The 24667-nt window shown below is 41.8% G+C and overlaps 1 long non-coding RNA gene across 1 annotated transcript in view; it reads left to right on the top strand.

The window, feature by feature from the left end:
- Positions 1-17189, top strand: part of LOC146860143 (uncharacterized) — a 90560-nt gene extending 73371 nt beyond the window's left edge. The window contains exons 3-4 of the long non-coding RNA XR_014979106.1: positions 13595-13784; positions 16962-17189. This is a non-coding gene — a long non-coding RNA (uncharacterized LOC146860143). The remainder of the gene's footprint in view (positions 1-13594; positions 13785-16961) is intronic.
- Positions 17190-24667: the final 7478 nt, after the last annotated feature.

Below are 24667 nucleotides of genomic sequence, written 5' to 3' on the forward strand. Positions count from 1 at the left end.
AAAAAAGAGTCAGGAACGCTACTTTATTTTAATGATTAGCAGAGTTTCACACGTTTATTTTTGGTAAGAAAGTATTTAATGTGCAAGTAAAATCCACCTCACCAATGCAACTAGGCAGGCCAGAGGCTCACAATGCATCTGTAAAACAATGCATTGTAAAACAACTTTGGGACCCAATTCTTCATGTATGTATGTGAAACACCTGTTATTGAACTGCTTTTATCGACTGAAGAGTAAGACTTGCTATTTTCAGGGTTATATTGGTGCCGGAGCACTCTTAACAGAAAAGCTCTGTTCCCATGAGGCAGTTAAACTCCAAACTGAGGATTAAACTTTAATACTCCAAATCTGTCCATGATCCAGAACTCTGCTATCCAAAGCAACTGCTGTAGTGTTGGTGTTGATTATCACATGCACTAGGAACAAAGACATTTAAGTGTTGGGCGCCACGATAGAGCCAGCTCTGTTCTGCATAGAGCCTTGCCCGGATGACCTTTAATAATTTTTAAACCGATTGATTAAATACCATTTTCTTTCACTTATTTTTAATGTGGCTGATGTGCGAGTCTATTACAGACATTTTGCAGAAAAAAGTGGTTATGTTTCATGCAACATCCATAAAAAGTTTATTTTAGAATAGAGATCTAAAAAGGACATCACATATTAGAAATGGGAGGGTGGCACAGAGATTATTTGCAGTAATGGTAGTGTGATGCTGCTGTGTTAAATATTGAAAACACACATCCTTATCCCTGAATATTACATTTAAACACATTTTTAATTTGGACGAGCTTCCCTGTGCTCTGTCAATGAGGGTATGAAAGAGTTGAAACTAGTTCAGGAATTCAAAGCGGTTCTGAAGAGTGGAACAATTTACTTTCGTTTTAGGAGTGCAGACGGGGAGAGCTTTCTTTATGTTGTGCCTTCGGTAAAGGAAACTGACACTCTGCAACACCCTGCATCTCTGGATGTACAACCCAGAGCTGGAAAGCGGGAAAAAATACATTTTCAATTGTCTGTTAGCCGTGATTTGGCTGCTTCCAAAACTGTCAGGCTGTGTTGCTGAAGGCCTCCGTTGGGCCTCTTTCACGCTTAAATCCCCAGAAATGTAGTTAACATTAGCTATAATATATTTAACATTGATAGTACAGGAGCAGAGGGAGCGAGATGGGCTCAGACTTTGCCAAAAACAAGACCCAGTCCTTCAAGTACCTGTGGCATAAGAGCGGCTGCAGTATGTTTACAGTACCGAAGGCACACATCGCAGCTCCAGTCCGGAGAACAAAGCATTAAGAGGTTAAAGGCCAGGCCTGTGCTTACCGATTGATCTGCTGCTCAAATATAATGTGCCAGGCAGAAAAAAGCAGGTCTTGCGGTTTCATAGCAGTTCAATATTGGCAGGCTTTCCCAGGACATACTGCTCCGCTCCGGCCCACCTGCTGCTTTGCACCGGCGCACGTCGTGCAGGATGAAGAGCGCGGTGCCAGGCAGTGAAAGGCAGGTGGCGTGGAGGCTGAGTTAAGCAACAGCGTCATCATCTTTGGCCTGCCCCGCCCCAGCTAAGCTCAGTTACGCCACTCTGAGCTGTTGGATTTGGTGAAGGCAGGCAACAGCTGTGAAAAAAGGCCTAAAAGAAATAAATGAGGATGACAGGCTACAAAATGTAAATTCATGGCGCGAGCTACACACAGGGGTTCAGCGAGCTACCGGTAGCTCGCGATCGACCGGTTGGAGACCCCTGTTCTAGGTATTATATGATTTTTTCAGACAGTTCTTCTGTTTTAAACACTCCTCCATCACAGATCTGTGTTTTTCTTTTCATGGTTGAAACACACTTATCTAGTCCCGCCTTAGATATATGTTTGGATGACACTTTCCTTGTTTTTTCTTTTCTTGTGGATTGGATTTGTGGCAGTTTTTTTCTTGTTGTTGTTCAATGGCCACTACCTCCTAGAACCTATGAAACCGGTCGACTGGGTGCCCACCCCCCCACCCCAGTCTTCTTCCCATAAAATTAAAAGAAACTTGTCCCTCATGAACATTTCAGCCGTTCCAGTAACCAATGGAATTGTATGGGATAAAGTTCCTTTCGACATATTCGGTCCAACTGAGATCCTGCAGATACTGCATGTGTTCATAGTTTCTATGAGTGATGTAATAGTACCTGGGTTACATTCCAGATGATAGGGATGTTGACACTGTAAATTCTATGCTCTCAGAGCGGGAATATTATACTGTTTTTGAATCAGAGGACCTGTCCTTTAATTCTGCTTATTATGATGCTGACATATTCTGTTATCACCATTACGGGCATTATTCCCTACATAGGGCCTGTTCAACATACACTTTTTAATGATACACAAAAACATTCTCTGACCCTACCACAAGGCAGTTCCAAAACGTACAAAGATAAAGTCACGTATTTTTCAGGATATGACACTTCAGATCCTACATCAAATTAGCTTTGTTTGTCACCCATATAGCCTTTAAAGGCAATGATTATTGGAAGGGCATGATTGTACTAAAATCGATTTAGAGAGCTAAACCTTGGCAAGTTCAGGTAGACGGAAACCTTGTTTCGAGCATGTTTAATTCCAACATATAATTTGAATGACACCGTCCAGCAGACTACATGTCTGGGACTGGGAGAAATTAAAGAAATGAACGCCCGGATATTCTCTCCAGTGCCCACTTTAATAATTGGAAAAGTTTGACAAATTATACTGAAGAACATGTCAATAGCATGGTACATTTCATTCCACACTTTCAGGTCCACACGGGTGGTTATTCTGGCCTTTTGACACGAATGGTTGTCATGCTTGTTTCCTTTATTCCACACCTGGGTTTAATAAAGTCAACCGGAACACTGATAGTCCTAATCACAACATTCAGGTATTGTTACCACCTATTCAGTGGGGAAATTGTGTCAACACTGGTTGCAACATTCCACACTGTCTGCAGTGAAACAATATCTTTCCTGTGCGAAAACATGGACTTGTCAGAGATTTTTTTATTAGGCCTTCAATCTCCAGGTTCTAAAAGATTTCTTTAGGCTACATATTATGACATTTGGAAATTCTCCCAAATGGAAACTGCCACATGTTTAAGTCAAATTGATCAAGATAATTTGGATAAAGTGCTTGTTGTTGATAATGGTATTAAATAGCTGTCTTCTCGCATTTATAATTTGAATAACATTGTGTCATCTGTTATTGATATTATGCAAAGTGACATGTCAACATTGTATCATGGGCAAAGTTAGCTTAGCTCTCTCCGGTTGTTTAGCTGGACACTACTAACCCTTAAGGATGGGTGCGTACCAATGGCGTTATCTGAATTCCAGTAGCTTATTTTTGCCCTTTAATTTAACAGGCAAACCATTGATAGCAATAAAAGATGCAACCTATACAATGTTGCATTTAAAGAAGTTAGAATAACTCCCATTATTTAAAGAAGTTAGAATAACTCCCATTTACCATAGCCAAAACATCTTTAGCTGTCTGGTTAACACACGGTGTAATATCTGAACCCATCTCAACATTTCAATTCACAGCATGCATGAAACATTTCCCTGTTGGTAGATATGAACTCCTACGAAGCAGCTTTATTCATAAATTATGGTCATTAACTTTTTACAATCGCAAACATGCCGGCAAAGAGGTATTCCTTACTGGAAAAGAGTGCAACACTTATATCGGGCACTCACACGTTTGCAGACACATTACTGTGCACGGTGCATGTAATGCTTTGGTAGCTAATTTGGCCTACGTTTGAAAAGAAATACCAGCTCTTGCAATACTTCCACTTATTATTGTCCTTTCAGATAGTAGTTATTTAATGCTAGCAATCAAGATTGTTGTGGAATCTGTGCGGGTATCCTATACATTTCATCGGTTTCTCAAACCGTTACATGTTGTAATAACATCTTGTTTCCACCAATGCAAAGAATTGTCGATAGCCCATTGTGGCCTTCCATTCTTTCTCTGAAAGCAGAATTCACCACGCTAAGCAGACTTAAAGCACAGTTTTTTCAAAAAGAAGAAGCTCTCATATCTACCTGAAAGACTTCCGAATTATAGATTGCAAGGTCATCCGGCGAGATACGGTTCTTGTTAAACACAGACCACCCACAACATTTTGGCAAATTAGTTCATCATATTTTTAACGCATCTAAGTTCTGGCCTGGACAGTTCATTCCAAACTATTTTCGGAGTAATACTGGCTTTTATTAACTTCCTTTTTTCTAGCATCTTTGGAAGATTATTACTACTGTTATTCCTCATTATCGCTTATCTGATTATCGCATTCATATTATTTGGTTATTTGTTGTGCTATTGCCCTGACCAAAAGACAGGGTGTCGTGTGTTCCTTACATAGCCCATTGACGTTTTCCCTATGTTATCCTAATTATGCACGTTGTAGGTCGCTTTTGCTGTGCATACATTACCAAATATCACGCTTGTTTTTGTGCCACATTATATTTTAACACCTAGTCCGCACATGTTTTTGTATTTTGTTCTTTTCCTGGGTTTAAGTTGGAACAGCCAATGCAAGGTCACACAACATTGCTCCTTTTTATTCTCTGTGGTTGGACATAGCACCTATACATAATTGAGAAACCCAGTGGCTGTTTTTGAACACACCTTTTATCATATAATCCAGGATGTTGTTTAAAAACACTCAGAGTAGAGACTTGCAAGCAGAGCAAAGGTCCTGAGTCGAGAGGGCTGAGTCAGCTGAGATGTAGAGCAACTATCTATTTATGCTAAGGTGTGGGGTTCACTAATAATAATGTGATTTGTGGGTTTTGTGTGACTGGTGCTGTTGTGCGTCAGTGTGGGCATCTATAATATCTGTGGGTGAGGGGTACCAGTCAGTCGTTGTTAACTCATCCCTACGAGGATAAGGCATGGTATTCTGGAGTCCCGTGGGTTAAATTATAGTTCTGATTGTTAGCATGGTAGGCTGCTTACCTCTACTAGGTTTGAATGTGCAGAGCTTTAGTGCTGGACATTGTTGGAAGAACTTGCATGTACATGGATCATTACATAATTTATATCCTATTTGCTGCTTGTGCCTCTGGGATCGTGTGGTATGGAGACAGCTCTCCAGTGACTGGCTGATAAAACTAGGACATAATTAAACAAATGAAAAGACAGGATGAAGATAGATATATGCCCAGTTAGGCACAATAAAATGTATCATACAAAGGGAGCATGACTTAGATCATCTCAACATAGAGCATAAAAGCTGAGAATGTCACGTGGCCGACTAAAAAGTGAAAATAAGAAGCGGACAGGGTCACAGGACGAAACGGCACCAAATCGATGTGTGCCAGTGTAGGACATGACAGATAAAGGCCCAAAAGGAAATATATTATTTGTTGTCGCCCTCCACACTAACTAAAGTATACGGTAAGCTTAGAGTCTGCCCACATTTCTTCCGAGAAGCTACCCAATAGATAATGAGGGGCACATTTCTGTTGCAAATAATTTGTGGGACAATTATAGATGTTTTAGTAGTAATCTAAAAAAAAAAAAAAAAAGAGCCATTGATAATGTATGTGGAACTAAGACAACTTCTATACTATGTAAGCATAAATTAGAAAACACATTTATAAGTATGTAATATATTTTTTGAAAATTCTTTTTATTGGCATTTAAGAATATAAGCATACATACATCACGTTCCGTGAAAATGAGTATGTTACATGAGTAGACAAATAGACCAACATCAATATAGAGAGTACGTATATGTCTTGTTCTGTGTGGAAGTGGTCTGTATTGTAGCAGATCATTGCCTGTATAGAAAACTGGGGAGGAGAACCAAACTGGGGGATGCCATGAAGTTCTGAGTGACGAGGTCTAGGCTATGTCCCGAGTCTGCCATTGCCCATTCGGCTATATAGCTGCCTCCCATCTAGGGTGGGGTGGGTATAAGTATGTAATAGATTAGGTATTAGTTTAGTTTGCATGGTTTATCTAGAGAACCTTTTACTTTAATATGACTATTTAAAGGTCTATAATTGTCCTATCAATTAATAAAGACGGAGCCAAATTTTGTCTGCTGGAAATGATGAAGTGCATCACTTGGGAAATGTTTTTTCCACATCTGATGTTCTGTTTATTTTTTATGCAAACCTAATTTTGTGGTCTTAACAAAGCGAAGTGTTCTGCAAACGAGTGTTGGTTATCAATAAGAAAAGGTATTGTATGTAACTTTGTAAAATGAACACTATAGATAGTGACAAATTGATTAACATTTTGTACACACCTATGATGCTATCACCATTTTCTTCTGCTGTTGGGAATCTATCTGTCTCTACACTATATGATTACCTTTTTACAATATATACTAAAATTAAACATTATCTATGGATTGTTCTCATTGCTCTTAAACTCTTTCCCAAAACAATTTGCCAGGACGTTTGTGGGTGGTAGCAGCACAGGGCCACTATTTCCCGTAAAAACTAAATTTCTTTTAGTGACTCTCGCATTCACATGTTGTGAAAGTTTATGTGGTAGTCATGTTATCTCATTGATTTCCTGGATTCGAAATATAGGCTCAGTTGTAGGCCGGTTCACTGCAAGATAAGTGTGCCCCATACAAGTAGAGACATAGTAAGGCATAAGGGGCATGTTTACAAAACAATGGTGGAGCACGGTGCTATGCCAAATTTGCGACAACATTTTTTAATCGCAGGGATGTGCCGTATTCACAAGAATACAGCGAAACCCATGTTTCACCTATTTCTGGCGTAAAAAAGAGCTGCCTAGCCCAGCACAGGCACCCTGCTGCCATGTTGCCTGGGTGCCTGCGCTGCAGGGGCGATTGTTTATGTTGCAGAAAGGGACATTCTTGCACATAATCAATAATGTCAATTTGCTCTATCTATATGTGCTACATAATGCAGCACACATGGAAAGAGTAAAAACCTAGGAGAAATTAAACATTTCTCCTTGTATCGCCATTCTAAGATCAGGTATTCCCTGGCGTGTAAATTTAGGGTAGCATCAAAAATCAATGGGTTTTGAGGTGGAACGCCAACTGCAACACCCATAGAATGCCCCTTTGCTGCAGAGTACTGCGGCGGAAAGGGGTATATCTTCAAGGTTGCGTTAAGCCACATTAAGTGGTTAAGCGGCGCCTTGTAATTATGAGGAATGGTGCAACGCCACCTGAGAGTCAAAAAAAGTGACGCTTAGGTGGGAAAATGGGTTTATAAATATGCTCGTAGGTTCCTGAGAAGTATGCATATAATTGCTTGTAGCCATTTTGGAATATTTAAATAGATAATGGACATAAATGTGATCATGTGGCTTTATGCAGAAAGAGCTTTACTGTGAGAAGAAAAAGATTAATGTTTGGTTTTACTACCAACACAGTGATGCCTTGGCTCCATTTCTACAACTATAGCAAAGTCACTGCAGAGCAGCAGGATCTTACACGCACAGTAACTACAAAGGAATCAGGAGGTTTTGTATGTCAAGTTATGGTTTGTCTTAATTTCTTCTCTAAAATAATCCAATAAATGTTGATTCTTACTGCACGAAAAATTACTGCAGGAGCATATTTTGTTGGGAGGCACGTTTAAAGATCTCACTAACCAGACCCTGGTCAGCCTAAAATACCTATGTTCTGAATAATGGCAGATTGCACGGATTGCCCCTCAATGCCACAGAGCAGAGGGCATCAAGTAGAGCACCAGGCATAGCCTTTGAATTCTGAGCCACATGCAGAATGTGTGAAAAATTAAGAACATAAATTTAGAGACCTTTCCCTGTAAACCAGGTGTCGAGTATGCCCGTCTAACTTGCATCGTTACAGAAGTTTTAGCTATTTGAGAAGTCTGCTGAGGCTTGTCACATAAGCAAATGTGCCTTTGGGAAACACTCGTGCCTATCTGCTATATCCTGTTGGAAAATGTAGATACTAAATTTTGAAATAGCAGCTCCGAAGTAGATGAAATAATCTGTATACTTGCTGGAGCGAGCAAGTCTTGGGACACTTGTGGAGCTCCTGCAGCAGTCTCTTAACTATATCATTTTTGCTGTTCGGAAAATATTTTATGTTTTTGCCCATAAAATGTCTTTAAAACTATTTTTCTTCCTGCAGATCTTTTTTTATTTCGATTTATCTATTGATTTTCAAACAGCAAATGGGGAGAGAAGGAAGGAGGGAGAAAGCGACATGCAGGAATAGCATACCTTACAAAAAGCAAGGAACTGTGATATGGGAACAGGCAGTCATACATGTATGAAGGGCACACCAGACAGAGTAGAAGCACTTGCATACAGCGTAATAGAGCAAAGGCACAAGCCACGCAAAAAGGGCACTCTCTTGACCAGGGCCAGTCGCAGATGGATTGCTTTCTCAGGTCGGAGCCAGCAGCTGAAAGCAGCGGTGTTGTCACATCATCCGGGGCATCAGCCGCATCACACAGTCTCAGATGCCGAAGGTGCATCGGCATGACTTCCCAGGATGCAGACAACTGTTCCTGGTAGTATATGGCACCCCACAGCCAATCGTCCAGCTGCTGCCCCCAGTGCGCAGCCAGCAAGAATAGCATTGCAGTAAGGCGCAGAGACTCAGAGGGAACCTCCCGCACATATCCCAAAAGAGCAGACTGCGGAGTATGCAGTGAGAGATGACCAGTGATCCAGGCCACCTCAATGTAGACGTTGAACCAATAATACACCACCGCAGGGCAATTTCAAGCAAGATGAAGCAAAGTGGCCTGCAGAGTACAGTACAAGGAACAGATTAACCATCATCTGTAAGCCCCATCCTGTACAATTGGAATTGGGTGGGTGTGTGATAGTTATTATGTCAGGACCAAAGGCTTCGGATTATGCTCTCTTTCTTCGCTGCTTATTAACATTTTTTCACAGCAGCCAATTAAAATTCAGTATTTCAAAAACTACATTTCCCAATAAATCATTTGTGATGTCATCCTCAGGCACCCAAGCAAGGCATGCCATTGCCAATATAATTACAGGATGCTATACCTATTCCTTTCTTTGCTGCTCCACATCAGAGATAATTACCATCAAATTTATTATGTCCTTTATTTTCGCTAATTGTGCCACATTGTTTATTTCATTATTTTTAGTGTCGGGGTTCTTGACCACATTTCACAGGCCCGATGTGGATGCTTAGGAGGCGAGAAGTGGAACGGTTATCGGGCATCTTGTCCTATTTCTAGCTCGCTGTCGACGTATTACACACGATGCAAGAAGCCCTGGTATACTGGGCAGAGCAAGCCACGCTGCCTCCAGCGGGAGTGCACAGCAAACGCTTCCCTATGCCAACGGGGACAAGTGTAACCGATTATACAGGCTTTGTCTAGAGGGCCAGTGTCAAAAAAATTACCTCCTTGCGGTCCTATTACTAGTGCCTACCTTCTCTTGTGAAACACAACGCCTCAGTTACCTGTCTGATCATGGCAGGGTGCCAGATTTTTTAAAGATGATTACCAACCTGACATTCAGGATGAGCTACCCCTCTTTGAAGAGAACTTGGTAGTGGCCCTAGATGCCTCAGTGACCCAGTTTGTGAACCGGGCCGTAGCATCCACCCATCAGTCTTTTACAAGTCATCTACAGTGATATGTCCTCAATTCTGCCCCTCCCGGACAGGTAGAGGCAAATAATGACCCACCATCCAACGACTGGCCCCACATTGCGATTATGACCTGCATCTCCCACACCTGTACCGTGGCTCATGCGTACTCTACTCACGACAGGTCACCAGAGGAGTTAACCCCTATGCCCTCCACCTCATACAACCCAGACTCTGACCCCTTATCCTCCCTTCAGACACTGACTATTCTACACCCTCCACCTACACCCTCCACCAGAAATGTCCGAAGACCCAACGTGACTACTCTCGCCCCGATACCTCCTCCCATGCCCCCAACCTCCACCGTATGCCCTGGATTTTGATCCAGATTCTATTATCCATCCCACTCCTCAGCCTTCTCCACAGACGTGTCAGGAAGGGATTTGACAAAGAGGTGCACAATAGATTGCTCTCAGAGAGTTCCTCACTCAACATCAAGGACAAAGTGACTGAGACAACAGAAATAGACCCAAATTTAGTAAGCTTTTTGGAACGCTCTTCAAAAGATCCCAACAAGGGGTTCGACAGGTCGTGGAAAGCCTGTCTAGATAAAGTCCTTGATCTGACGGCCACCTGTGCAAAATTTTGAAGATGGCTGTCTCAGCTAAGTATACCGACTCTCCCATCAATACCAACATATTGGCTGAATGGACCCAGAGAGCACTATTCATGCTGGGTACTGCTAATTGCACCTTGTCGGCAGAGTGCCGTAGATCCATATTCGTCTGCATAGATCCCAAATTGGCAGAACTGGTCAATGCAGAACCGGGCCCAAAGGTGAATGGCCTTCTCTTTAGAGACAGATTTGTGAAAGATATTAGTAAATTTGTGTAAACCTTTACAGCGCTTGACAAAGCATAGTCCTCTCTACTCAAGGTGTTCCACAACCAATGTCTTTTTGGCCTGTCGGCTGATCCATAGGGCATTCGACTGGCTGTCCAGACACATCATGCCCTTCCAGAACTTACCAGCGCAGTCGCCATATGTACGACGCTGAGGCACGCCCCAACTTCTATCCTTCTAGAAACCGTGGAGGGCGCTTTCATTACCACTGAGGTCCCTCCTAAGGCCGAGGAAATTTGAACACCTCTTCAGGCACCTAAGGAAAGCCTTATTTCGCTTTCATCTAATCAACTGGGCGGCAGGACACCCCTCTTCCTCCACAATTGGGAATCAATCTAGCAGGACCCAGGGATTCTGGAAACTATATCTGGTTTCAAACTGATGTTTTTCGGGAAACCCCATCAGCTCCTCTTCCCATAACCTCTCCCTTTTTTCCTTCAAAATCAAGTTTTTATTTGAGACAAACTGGCCCAACTTCATCAGAAATGGGCGATTTGCCATTGCCACCAAGATACCTCAGGGTTTTGAGCAACATCTTCGTGGTTACCAAAAAAGGTGCCTGTCTGATCATCAACTTGAAGGAGTTTAATTCTTGGACTTTTTATTGCCATTTCAAAATGGAGTGGATTCATCATCTCGGAGACCTCCTTCAGAATGGGGATTAGATAGTCGGTCTTGGCCTGAAGGTCACATATTTCTCTATTCCCATTTTTCCCCTTCATCGCAAATTCCTCCAATTCAGTTGGGAGGGACAATGGTTCCATTTCAAGGTCCTTCCTTTCGGTCTGTCCACAGCACTGTGGTGCTTCACCAAAGTGTTGCATCCGGTAGGGGAACAACTTCACGCCTGAGCAGTCTGTCTTATCATTTACCTTGACAACATCCTCTTGCTGGTGCAAGACAAACACCTCCTGATAACCCACCTTTCATGGAACAATCAGCTGCTCCAATATTTGGGCTTCCTGATCCATCAAAAGAAGTACAGTCCCTGTCCCTTCCCGTGCATGGAGTTCACCGGCTTCCAAATAAATTCAGTTTAAGCTCTGCTTTCCCTCCCCGTCCCAATTTGAAGCTAGTTCAAAAGGAAAATCACTCAGTCCTTTCCACAGACAGAATCTCTCTGAGGGTCCTTGCCAGAATTGTGGGGCTATTAGCCTCCTCCATACAAGCAATATTCCTATCCCCCTTACTCTATTGAGCTTTACAGCATGTAAAGATCAGGCATCTTCAACTGGGTCTTTCCTATTCCTAGATGATCAACCTCACACCAAACACCTGAACAGAGCTGCAATGGTGACTCGATCACATGGCTGCCTGGAACAGCAGGACAATATTTGGCTCCCGACTGGATTATGGTGATCGAATCGGATGCCAGCCTGTGGGATTGGGGGACTAGATGCAGAATTGTTTCCATGGGTGGGTGATTGAATGTCAACAAATCAAAACTCCACACAAATTGCTTGGAGCTCTTGGCGGGCTCTTTCACCATCAAAGATCTTGCCCCCCACTCTTCCAGTTGTTGTGTACAACAGGGAACGGACATCGGCTCCGCTGTCCAGTGCATCAACAAACTGAGTGGGACCAAGTCCTCTGGTGTTGTTGGAGATTACCAAGGAATTTTTGCATTGTTGCCTTCAACATCACATCACAGTGATTGCAGATTATCTCCTAGGTTGCAACAACATTGTAGCGAACTGGAATTCTCTGTATATCTGAGACTGCAGGGAATTGAAATCTGCACCAGTTTGTATTCCACTTACTTCAGTAGCAGTGGTGTACATGCGACAGACCTTTTTGCCTCCCGTCTTTCCAACAAACTTCCAAAATTATTTTCCTGGCATATGGATCCGATTGCTGTGGCCACAGATACCTTCCTTCAGGATTGGCACAGCCCCCTCAATAATGCCTTCCCTCCCTTTCCCTTGATCCTAAAAGTGTTAACCCAAACTCTCAGCAGGTGGTACTCATTCTGATCACTCCATTGTGGATATCCCAACCCTGGTTCCCCAATCTGATGGAGATGCCTTGGGTGTGTCCGTCCCAGATTACTCTGTCATCTTCTGGATACGTCTGGACCTTGATATCCCTTATTGATGCTGGACCATCTACATCTCATGGCGTGGCCCATTGCAGGGACCGTTGGCTCTTACCTGGCATTTCGGAGCAATCTGAAAAATTCCTTCTCCGATTCTGGTCTGATACCACACATAAAAATGTATGCCTCTGCTTGGCGATGATGGCTAGGTTGGTGCAACCAGTTGAGTTTGGATCCCCTGGTGGTCCCCTTTGTCTTTGTAATTAATTTCCTAGTGGGGTTGGCATCTTCAGGGCTAGCTTATTTTTCTGTTAACTGTTGTTCTGCCTTCTAAGCTGGGCACGCCTTGGTGAATGGGAAACCGATGGGCAATCACCTCTTGGTGTGCCAGGTCATGCATGATATTTGCTTAAGCAATCCTCAGAGACCCAAGTATGAGTATCTGTGGGGCTTAAATATTGGCCTTTCTTTCCTACAGAGGTGGTCAGCCAATTCTGACCTTTTAAGCAAGCAGTTGTAGGCAAATCTGACTATGGTGCTTTGCTTGGTGTCCAATGTTAAAGCTCTGGTCTTAACAAGTAGAGCGTTTATTCCCAAAATAGTTTTTTACTTTCTCCATAAGAACAAAGACTGACTCCAGGCAAATTACATATCCGCACTTCCCGAACAATGCAAAACTATGTCTTGTGCAACGCCTGAAGGAATATGAGGATAGGACTAGTTGCCGCCAGTTATTGATTTCCCTTCAAAGCCTTTTAATGCTCTGTTTTCCACCACCTTGGCTACAGTGGTATTAAATCAACTTTGAACAAGCATATCCTGAAACCTCTGGTCCTAACATAGAATACAAATTAATTCTAGCTATTGCGTAAAGAATGTAAACAATTTTAAGGACTCGGAGGCGAGGATTATTCCACCCGCTTCATCTTGCAAATTATATCTGTTGGTTTTGTGTGATGTTTAAATTGCCCACCCTTATGTTGAATTTATGTAGTGATTAAAATCTGTCTTTGATAAATTAAAGATATTGACTTAATGAGATTTGTGGATATTTTTCTCTCAATTTGCAAATTACACGTTCTCTCTTTTTTCTAGGTTCCGAGCAGAAAACAGAATAATCAAGTTTCAGCAGAATAATCCTTGCTTCCAGTTCCAGTTTGTATGTTCCGACAAGAGATTTCGCTCCAGTTTGACAGTCGAGTGGTCAGTTGGGTTCATCCAGCTCAACCAGTTCACAGGATACTCAAGTTTATAAGACTGTTCACCATCGCTGGCAAAGAAAGAGGTATAGATATGGCGTCCTGTCATTATATCGGCAAAGGCATGACCTGATTGGGTGCCTGCAGATGACGTCACAAATGGTTTATTGGGAAATGTAGTTTATTAAATTATTTTTTTTTTTTTTTGATAATCAATTTTATTGTTTTTTGAACAAAAATACCAGCAATACTCAAATACAGCATATTACAGCAGTGGTAGGACACCTCTCTCCAACATCTCTGAAGAGGGTGAATCTGTTACATATGACCGTATAAAGCCCCACGTGGTGTACACAGCTTTTAGTATACGCCACATTCATTGTATTCCCCCCAGCCATTTACCCCAAACCTTACGATGTTTAGCCGGACACTCTCTGACCTCAAACATCGGCTTCTCTTGCGCTGCACACCAATCCACCACCCTACGCCACAAAATATTGAATTTGAATTGGTTGCCGTGAAAAAATGTTAACAGCGAAGAGGAAGAAAGCATAATTCTCGCCTCCGAGTCCATAATAGAATTGAACATTTTATATGCGTTAGCTTCGAAAATATTTTAGTCTGTGGAGGAATTTTAAATAGATAATGTGGAGCCTGTAGTTCGGGGATAGGGCCATGGACTGTGCGCAGCAGTAGTGCTGCTGCGCTATAGTAATGGGAATGTCCGTATCTACCTCCCAGGCAACATGAGCTCCGGGGTCGCACACAGGAACCCTCTCCTGTATCATAGTGTATGAGCAAGTATGTTCTGTAGTTGCATAGGTCCTGGGCACAAACGGTTTCATTTTACATACTCACGTTTAATGTTGATATCTTTTTAAACGGTGACCTTTGTAAGACGTTTTCCTTACACGTTAGCGTACTCAGAAAAAAGTTGCTTACATGTGCATTTCTGTGTATGCACATCATTGTCTCTTTGAGCACTGTGTTTAAGGTCCCCGGTACTCTGCGCAAACTGTGTTATGGATTGTTGTCTGTTATGCGACACCCATGAGTGTGTAGAATAAATGAAATGTGGCCCGTCCGAAGCTCAGGTACTGAATGCATGGGTTTCATTTAATGTATAAACCTCATTAGCCCTTGCATAGGCAGAGGAGCATTCAGACAGGATTGTCGTGGTCACTGAGAGCCTGAATTGTGGTACAGCTGAATCTCATCTCTATCCTGAGAAGGACAGCAGCCTGCTCTATACCAGACCTGGATGTCGGATGATGCATGTACCCAGGTAAATGGGAAGTTAGACCACTCTGGGAGATATGGCAGATTAGCACACCTTTGCTTCTTAGGATAGGCAAAGCTAGGTAGGAGTACAAGTATATGTCTTTATATAATCTAATGCAGTTTACAATGGTTTAATTATTCATCCTCATCACCAACATCAACATTGGTTTGTTTCTGGCTTTTAATCATTGCATTACATATATTTTACACAAGATTCAAATTGCCTCAGTAAATATTTGAACCGCTACTTGTATATTTCTTGTGTACCTCTTTGGGCATGCCTGAGTTACAAATGAAAGGGTAAGATTTGTTTCCACAGTTTTCTTGAGGGAATTAGCTTTGTCATGTTAGGTTGCAGACACCATCCGGTCAGTTTAGGGGCCCAGATGGCGTACTGTGAGCTACCCAGGATTTGGGTCAACATATTATGATGGTATGAGTGGATTCAGTCCCACGTAATTTTAAAGCTTATGTTGCCTAAACGCATCAACTTACTGAGAAAGTAGGAACAGTACATCATGGCGCCCAACATTCCAGTTTGGGTACTTATTTAATGGGTCTCCCTAATAGTTTGCTTTAGTGTGACCAATTAACCGAAGACATCTGTGGTTTTAGGGATGAAGCCTTCTCGAGCTAAATAGGGAACCCCTATTTTGCCTGTATTGTGTTCAAGCTTGAACCTTTCACAAGATACCCCACTATAGTTAACTTCTCTGAATTCCATACATCAACATGGCTAATGCACAACCAGTAATCGTACTACTAAACTGTAGACATGCGGTAGCACAAATGTTATTACATCATGGGCTCCAGGCAACAGGTGGAGATTTTACCTTTGTGGTAGGGGCTCACAAAGTGTATACAACAGAGGTGTTTTATTCATGAGTAACATTTCCAGCGATATACGGCCAATCTAGACATGTTTATGAATACACAGTACAAGCAGATCCCAACAATTTCGCGGCAAATGCAGATTTAGTAATACCGCTCACATAGCAGGAATGCGCAAATTGGTTCCAAGGCTCCCTCCCACATACCACAGCAAATGTCAGACTGGGTCCCCTCAGCAATGAAGGGGCAATATGGCACGTCTTGGCCAGCTACACACTCTATCCTCACATAGCAAACCAAAACGCAATATAACTACGTGTACTTTACACAGGTCTAGATAGGTTATTCAGAAGTATGATACAGGACGTAATGTGAACAATGGCACTAAACTCAGAGAGGAATGCTGAAGCTGCACTTATCAATGCAGACAATTAGTCCGGTAAATATTAATTCAGTTATGGGACAGCTTCCCACCGGATGGTAAGAAATTCTTTTCTGGATTGCACAAAAAACAAATTGGCTTGAAGTAGTATTTCTCTATACAGGACCTGAAGAAACACAGAGGCCTACCTTTAGGAATGGTTCATCCGGTAGAAGATTGTGCCACAAGGGGCACGGTGTTCGCTTGGGTGTGTACCACAACACATGGTACACCATCCATTGCTGTTTTGCCTGATATGCTAAAACATTTAAAATGAATATGGGGCAGCCGCATCCCTGGACTTGGGGATGAAACTGCAGGAGAACTTTGCCACAGCCTCCTCAGTGATTTTAAGGAATATTAAAGGAGAAGCAGCAGCACTGGGAGTACACCAACGTCTTACACTAGTTCCAGGAGTGGATCAGGAGTGAGAACTACCAAAAATTATTGCATAAACCTATACATTTATAGGTCGAGATAATTTGGGAGACAAACCTAATAAACCACAAATTAAGAGTAATTCTGAAAATGATAGCTCCAAAGAGGCACCTGAGTCTTCTAAGAAGCGCTGGAATAATAAATGAAAAATAATAAAAAACATTTTAAACCACAGGGTGGATCTCCTCCACAGGAGTCCTCCGAAAAGGGTTATAATCTGCACAAAAGCGAAACAATTAAGCAGCCTGATAGGTATCAGTATACTAATACACGTACTTCTCGTTCTTTTCAGGAGTCATCCGAAAATCACTCGGAGAGAGGAGGATGATCAGAACGCAGGTCGAAGGAGTATATGAAACCAAAGAAGGAGTCACACCGCTCTTCAGACTTCATTGTAGAAAAGGATGAAAAACATCCACAAAAAAGCCTCAATTCAAAAAGAAGGTGGAAAGTATTTTGGTTAGACATGCCACGAATACTGAGGACTCTGCTACTGAACATGGAGTGGGCTCTAACTCTGCTAGACAGCACTGCTGAGGTTTCGATAGTTCGTCAAAATATTCAAGTGTTTCTGGTGGCAAGAGCAACTGAAGTGTTTATTCGGGTTGAAACACCAGATCAGAGACTCAGCTCTCCAAGCAGATGATATGATTTGCAACTCCAAATTGAGGGAGATATAGAACGCACCATATGGTTCTCTTTTGGGAGAACCTGACATTTGGCTTTGACATTCTCTTGGCTGACAAAGATTGGCCACCTCAGTTTGTAGCAGAAGCCCTATGAGGAGAAACTGTGATACATCCAGCTTTCTCCTGCCTTGTTCCAGAATCAGTTAAATATGGTATGCCAAGGAGTGGGCTGTTGCACAAACCCTGGCATTATATTGCAATCATGTTGGCTGAGATGAGGATTCGCCTTCTATAATACCTACAAGGTCCAGCCCACAAGTGCAACCTCAGTACCCCATTAAACAAGAGGCTAAAAAGCAGTTTGAGAATTATTAACACAACTTGAATATCAAGGCGTCATCAATTCTTGTAAGTCACCAATGAACAATTATGTTTTTCTTAGCGAAACCAGAGCACACATACAGGTTCATCTTAGACTATAGACTATTAAAGTCACACTAGCACATTTGTAGTACAAAATACGCACAGTGCAGCACTAATGAATAACTGTGCAAAAAATATAAAACCACATTAGACATATCAAATGTTTTTTCTGCCAAAACATAGCACTTGAAAGCAGGTATTTGACAACATTTACGGCCCTACGGTCACTAAACCAATTCTGCCATTTCACAGAAGGATACAAGAACAGCTAAGTTTGTTCTCAGCCCATGTAACAGAACTGTTACAAAGATTGGATAAAAAAGCATTGTCCTATGTCAATGACATATACCTTACGGATGAAAACTTAGACTCCCATCTGGTCAGAGTAGCTCGCATAATCATGGGATGTGCTAAGATTGTATACAAATTCAATTAAAAAAATTGCCTACGTTTCCTGTTCTTGAGATACAAGTTGTTAAATGAAGGCAAGGGCTTAGCGCCACACTTCTTAGAGAAGTGCGTGCTTTCACAAACACCAGCCTCATTAAACATGCTCCAATCACTTTTAGGTAGAACATGCATACAATTTTATGAACTGATCCATCCAGACTTCTCAATCACTCATTGGACACCAGAACACACACAGATTTTGCTTGCAGTACAAGCTGACTTGCTTGCTGCAAAGCCCTTACATACACTTGTAAACACAACAAACTTGGTAATCCACGTATTTGTGGGGACTACAGCACACATGTCATTTTCAACGAGGGTGACACTGTACCAAGAGCATATAAATTGCATCTATACTCCAATGCTAAAATGCGTTTTGCACCTCCAGAAAAAATACTGACTGCTATTTAGACAGCTGTGGTGAGAGAAAGATCATTGGCTCAGGAAAAACGCATAATTGTTGTGACTCCCAAATCAGATTTAGGGGCTGTCACAAAGGATATCTTTCCTAACGCAAAAGTCTTGCATCCAAGAAGGATACAGTGGCCCAATACACTATCAGCAACTGATGCAGACTGAGACTGCATATTTGGTTCTACACTAGAAACACAAGCATACCTACAATATGAAAAACATATCCTCTGCCCTGTCATACAATGCCTCTTGATCAGTATGATTTTATAGTTTATATTGATGGTTCTGCCCAGCCTGCTTTCAGAACAAAACCTCAATTCACAGCCACTTGCGCAGCAGTAAAAAGTATAATGAGGGATGCAGAATTCAGTCTCTGTCAACATACACACAATCACTAGGTGATTGCACTTCACAGCTGGCTGAACTAAAAGTTCTAATTCTGGTACTATCAAAAACAGATCCAGAGTTCTTCACACTTAAAGTGCGTGATTCATATTACTGTGTCTAGTCTTATAATGAGTATTTACACTATTGGAGTCTAAATGGACTCACAGACTCGACAGGTTATACTATCAGGCATACAATGCTTTGGGGAGAAGTGGCAAATCTCAAAGCAAATTTGCCATTGGCTCGTGTTATTCACACACTGAGCCACCAACGTGTTGGAATACACATTTCAGGGAATTCAATGGCTGATGAAGCTACAAAGGTAGCGGTGCAAACTGCTATCATAGCCACAGTGACTTATTCCAATACAAGAATAGTTGGAGACATAATGGTAGCCGTCACAGCTTTGCGCAGTGGCACTCCATTACCCAAGTCGTATCCAGCAAAAGAAAATCCTACCTTCTGAATGTGAATATTCTGTTTGCTAATTTTCCAGGAGTGAAAGATAGGGTAATACTAAATTTGAACTTCAGGCCAGAATTAATCTTAGTGCCACATGATGGGTTCGGGTGGTGGCTACAGTTTCACTGCTACAGCAATGATAGTGGTGGCCAGCTCTATACAAATAGACTAAAGACTGTGTCCTTAAATGTGACGTGTCAGCAAATTGATTACCTACAAGCCTCTTGCCAGCATTTATTTGGGCCATTGCGGGCGCTTATCCAGTGACTGCTGTTTTAAATACATACTACTCGCAGTGGATTCCTGCTCTTGATTCCTGTTAGTATGGCCGCAGCAATCAGCTGCCTCTCAAACTGTTATTGAAGATTAGCAAGTCTTTATCAGGACATATGCAGAAGCTGCATCTATTTGCACCACGGACCTGTGTTTGCCACTAAGGCTTACCGGGATACCATGGAAACATTGGGTGTAACTGTAGTTTTCCCCCCAATACAGTCCAGAGGGAAATTCTGTTGTGGATAGGAAGAACCGTGACTTAAAGCAGTCTTTAACAGCGAGAGTATGAGGTTCAGGTCGTAGTTGGGTGCATCACCTATATGAGCTTCAGAGAGCTATAAATAATCTCCCAAGAAGGTGGTCAGATTCACTATGAAGTCCAGTTTGGGGTCCCAATATGTGTATCTGACCTAGACAATCATGTACCAGTCACGGCGGAAATGCCTTCTGATATTAGTGAACCCTTTGCTGTCTTAAAGGAACTGAATGACTTCCGTGGGGAGAACAGTAACACATTTGTAGTAATCTGTTTGTCTTCTTGCCTTGGGTGTGATGTCATCCTATGAGCTATGGAATGTTGCTGTTTGAAGAAACGTTCAGCCACTGGGGAAGTGGGGATGCAACCAGCAACTCCTGACTGGATTCTAAGGATCTGGTCAGGGAGAAGAATATGGATAAAAAAGATTTTGGCCCATCATACAGAGCACCAGTGTCTGTGCTGATGGTTGAAGATACCAGAACTGTACTTTTACCACCTCTTGCTGGTTGTAAAAACCAAAGGTTTGTGTCAGTCGCTCTGATCAAACAACACCATGTAGCCTGTCCTAATCAGTGGGCCGTTAGGAATCCTGAGTTGTTACCCGCCTCTTCTCAGTACCATGAAGAAAATCCAGTTACAAACTTTAACCACCGTTGAAGTTGCTACACCCTCGCTGGGGACATCTGATACTTAGGTTATGCTACTTCCAGTCACTTCAACTAACAACATTCAAGCTTCATACACAATTTCACAAAATTCATCAACAGATGACAGCAACAAAGTTGTTTACTATGTTCCACCGTTGAAGTCAACTACAAGTTCAATAATTCTGCATGATGGCTCTGTTTTTGCAGAAACTATTTCTGGTTATTTCATAGATTTTGATTGACTTTTGTTTGGATCGGTCAGACGCGTCGCATGGAATCCATGCAAACATAGTTTGTCTCAAAACAATATATTTTGTTCCACCATGGATTTATATTTGGATTTCACTGACATTGCTTTTTTTCTTTTTATATTTTTATATCTGCTTTGTAACTGTGTTCTTTTTACTCTTAAACGCTATCTTCCAGAACACTCTGTGGTTGAATCTGTGGTTGAATTATTGAAACCTCATTTATCATCACACAGAGTTTGAAGAGGCCTGTTCCTTGTAAACATTTCAGCAGTTCCAGTACTTAAATGATTTGTTTGGGATAAGGTAACTTTTGAAATATTTGGACCAACGGAAAGGTTACAAATACCTCATGTTTTTAAATTTACACTTCAAGATGTTATTACTCCTAGAACCATCACTGATGATTGGGACTTATATACCGTTAAGTCTATGCTCGGTGAGCTAGAATATTATACTGTATTTGGGAACGAAGATATGGATAGTGGGACGTCGTAATTTTGATTACATGTATTGTTTTCACCATTATGCGCACCACTTCTTCGACAGAGCTTGTACTCCACGTGCAGCATTTAATTATACACGTTGGGAACATTACCATACACCACCTGCTGGCAGTTCAAAAACCTACGGAAAGAAATTTGCATATTTTCCGACAACAGCCCAGTAGACCTAATGTCTTATTATTGTAAACTTGTTCCTTTATGGTAAAGAAAAATATGCTAACTGATACCAAATTGATATATTCGGCTTCTTTATTTCCCAGTTGTCAATTCAAGAGTTTAGATTTTGGAAGACAATATTGACTTAAAATCTGTTTGGGGAACAAAAGACTGGCAAGTTCAAGGTATTGAGGCTTTGTTTAGAGCATGTCTAATACCAAGAAGGATAATATTCCTGAAAAAAAACAGTGCAGCAAACATCTTGTGTGGACCTCTCCAAGATAAAAGATTTGAACACACCAAACATTCCCACATTTACACACTTAGACAATTAGCAACAGTTGACAAGCCAAACAGGAAGAACTCAATAGCATGCTTAAAAATGGTAGATACAGTCCTTCACATTCTAATCCAGGGGAGTGGGTAGTGTGGCATTAAACACCAATGGGTGTCATGGATGTTTTCAGAACAACAAGAAGGGCTTTAGAATAAACAGACCTGACCCTCAATATGAGCAGACACAACACTCAGGGGTAGTAACATCTTATAGCGTGGGAAAGTTATGCCTTGATTGGTATCGACGCTCCCCATTAGATGAAGTGAAAACACATTTGTCTCTCCTTTTCGATAACAAGGATTTACAAGATATTTTGTTACGTTCTAGGTAGCCACATCAAACGTTTCAAACATTTCTTTTACGCAGTATACAATAAGCTTTGGAAAGTAACTGATACGTGAAGTTGACAAAGTTAATTTGGAAAAAGCATTAGTAGTCGTGGACAATGGTATGACTATCTTATCCAATAGGATATATTCTTTGAGTAACTTTGTATCATCAGCTATTGACATAATACAGACTGATATGTCCCTTTTACAACAAGAACAGGCAGCTTGGATCTATTATGATATTGAGCTGGGCATTAGAAACTATGCAGTGGTTGTGTGCCATAGTGGCATTTGAATTTTATCAATTCCTTTTTGCCCTATAATTTGACCAAGGAGCAGAAAACAATGGCTAAGAAAGACATGACATACGCCATGTTACACATAGAGCATTTAGAGAAGTTACCATTCACTGTGGCAGAAACACAGTCAGAATTTTGGATAATAAATGGCTTTATACCTCTACGGATATCAACATTCCACTTCACGAACTGTTGACAACATTATCAGGCTGGCAGATATGAGGCATTAAGGGAGAGATTTGTGCATGAGAAATAAGTTCTACCTTTTGAGTACATGTGTAGGAAAGGGAAATCCGAGGCATTTCTCCGCGGTACAGACTGTGAGAACACGTTTGGCCGTTCATCAGTTTGCAGGGAGTTAAAACCTAATGGGGCTTGTAATGGGTCCAAGGTGCACTTCGCCTGTTTTCTCAAAGCTCTCCAGCTTCCGTAATTCATCCGACATTTAGATTACTTTCTAGTGGAAGTTATTTGATGCTGATTGGCCAAGGTTGCTGTGGGATGAAACCAGGAGTGCCCTATGTGGTTACTGTTTCCCCGGTTGTGGCAATGTTTTATTTGCACCAGCCCGCACAGATAGAGCGTGACAATTTGGCCTCACATTGCTATTTCTGCTGTGAACTTTGATGATTGAAGCTGACTGAAAGCCTTATTGTTTCGGAAAGAAGTTTTGTTAACATCTGCAAGAGAGACTTTTGGCCTTCAATTTGCAAGGCCTTATGCTGAAATACAATCGCTGCTACGCATCAATCTCTGACAACATTTTAGAGAACTTGTGTCCAGCATATTTAATTCAGCTACTACTGTGGGAGTAGTGCACTTTTTTAGTGGTTGGGACTGGGTTTGTCAGGACGTCCTGACGTAATTCCATCTTTTATACATTTTGTTGTGTCTAACATGTTTGGAGGTTTGCAGCTCATCCTGTTTCCGATTGTTGTCATTTTGGTTCTATTTTTGCTGCTCCACAATAAATGTTCCTCCTCGTGGCCTAATAAAAATGGCACTTCCACATGTGCTGCTTTGTAGGGATAGAATGATTAAATATTTTGGTGCACCCTTGTTCTAGTAACTGAACGAGAATTGGTCTCTGTCCTTTCGACATATATGGTTACATTGTGTACAGCATGTGTTCTGCTGTATATTGTGCACCTTTGAGTGTGCAATGGATTTATGCCTAGTTAAACAACTGGTCCAATCTAAGGACGTAGAGTTGCTGGTGGGTTTGTTAAGACCTAGAAGATTGATTACCTTTGTTACAGAATGCATATTATGAGCCATCCACGGATGAGGAACAGGACTACTTGTCATCAGGAGCACTACTGGCTGCCACATCTTCAGCTTCTGCTGTGTGGGTTGAACATGATCATGTTTGTTCTCTTGGGCACTAACAGAAACATCATCTGCGGATGCTGGGAACAATAGTGTTCCTACTGACTCTAAGAATGTTTGAATAATCATGAAATTAGAGCATTTTTTAATTCTGCATCTTTATAAAATACATATTCTAATTGTATGAGTGGACTCAGTCCCACATAATTTTGACGCTTATGTTGCCTAAACGCACTGTCTTACTGAGAAGGTAGGAACTGTAAGACAAGTGATGAGTTTGCAGGGTGAAGAATCAACAATTAGGCTGTCTAGTGCAGGGTTCTCCAAAGTCGATTCTGAAGGGACGATCCATGTCTGTTGTTTAAGATAATTACATTTATCGAAATGTGGATGCGCTCAAAATCTGGCATGGATCTGGCCCTCCAGGACCGACATTGGAGAACCCTGTTCCAGAGCATGGAGCATAGGGGGGACTGAAGGTATGGTGTCATGCCGTGCCCATCATGTAGCCAGCAGCCTATGGTATAGCAATGGCTCAAGAGCAGTATGCTGAGAGTGCAGGTCTATGTTGGGAGAGACAGAATATAGATCACCAAACATGAGGAGTCCCAGCCAGCGGGCACACCGACATGCTTCCTCATCCACCATTATGGGAAGTAAAGGATTTTGGATGCATATAAGCAAGAAATACAGGCTCATCTATGCAGGACATCCCAGGCCCAATGGATGCAAGCTTGTCAAGTTCAGCACGTGGATACCTATGCGGAAGGTACAGAGCTGTGCCCAGGAGGCACAGTGCCACTTGATCAGTCTCCACTGCAGTATGTGGTTGGAATGAAGTGCGATG

The sequence above is a fragment of the Triturus cristatus genome, chromosome 3_1 (genome assembly GCF_964204655.1).
Source record: "Triturus cristatus chromosome 3_1, aTriCri1.1, whole genome shotgun sequence".
NCBI classification, from domain to species: domain Eukaryota; kingdom Metazoa; phylum Chordata; class Amphibia; order Caudata; family Salamandridae; genus Triturus; species Triturus cristatus.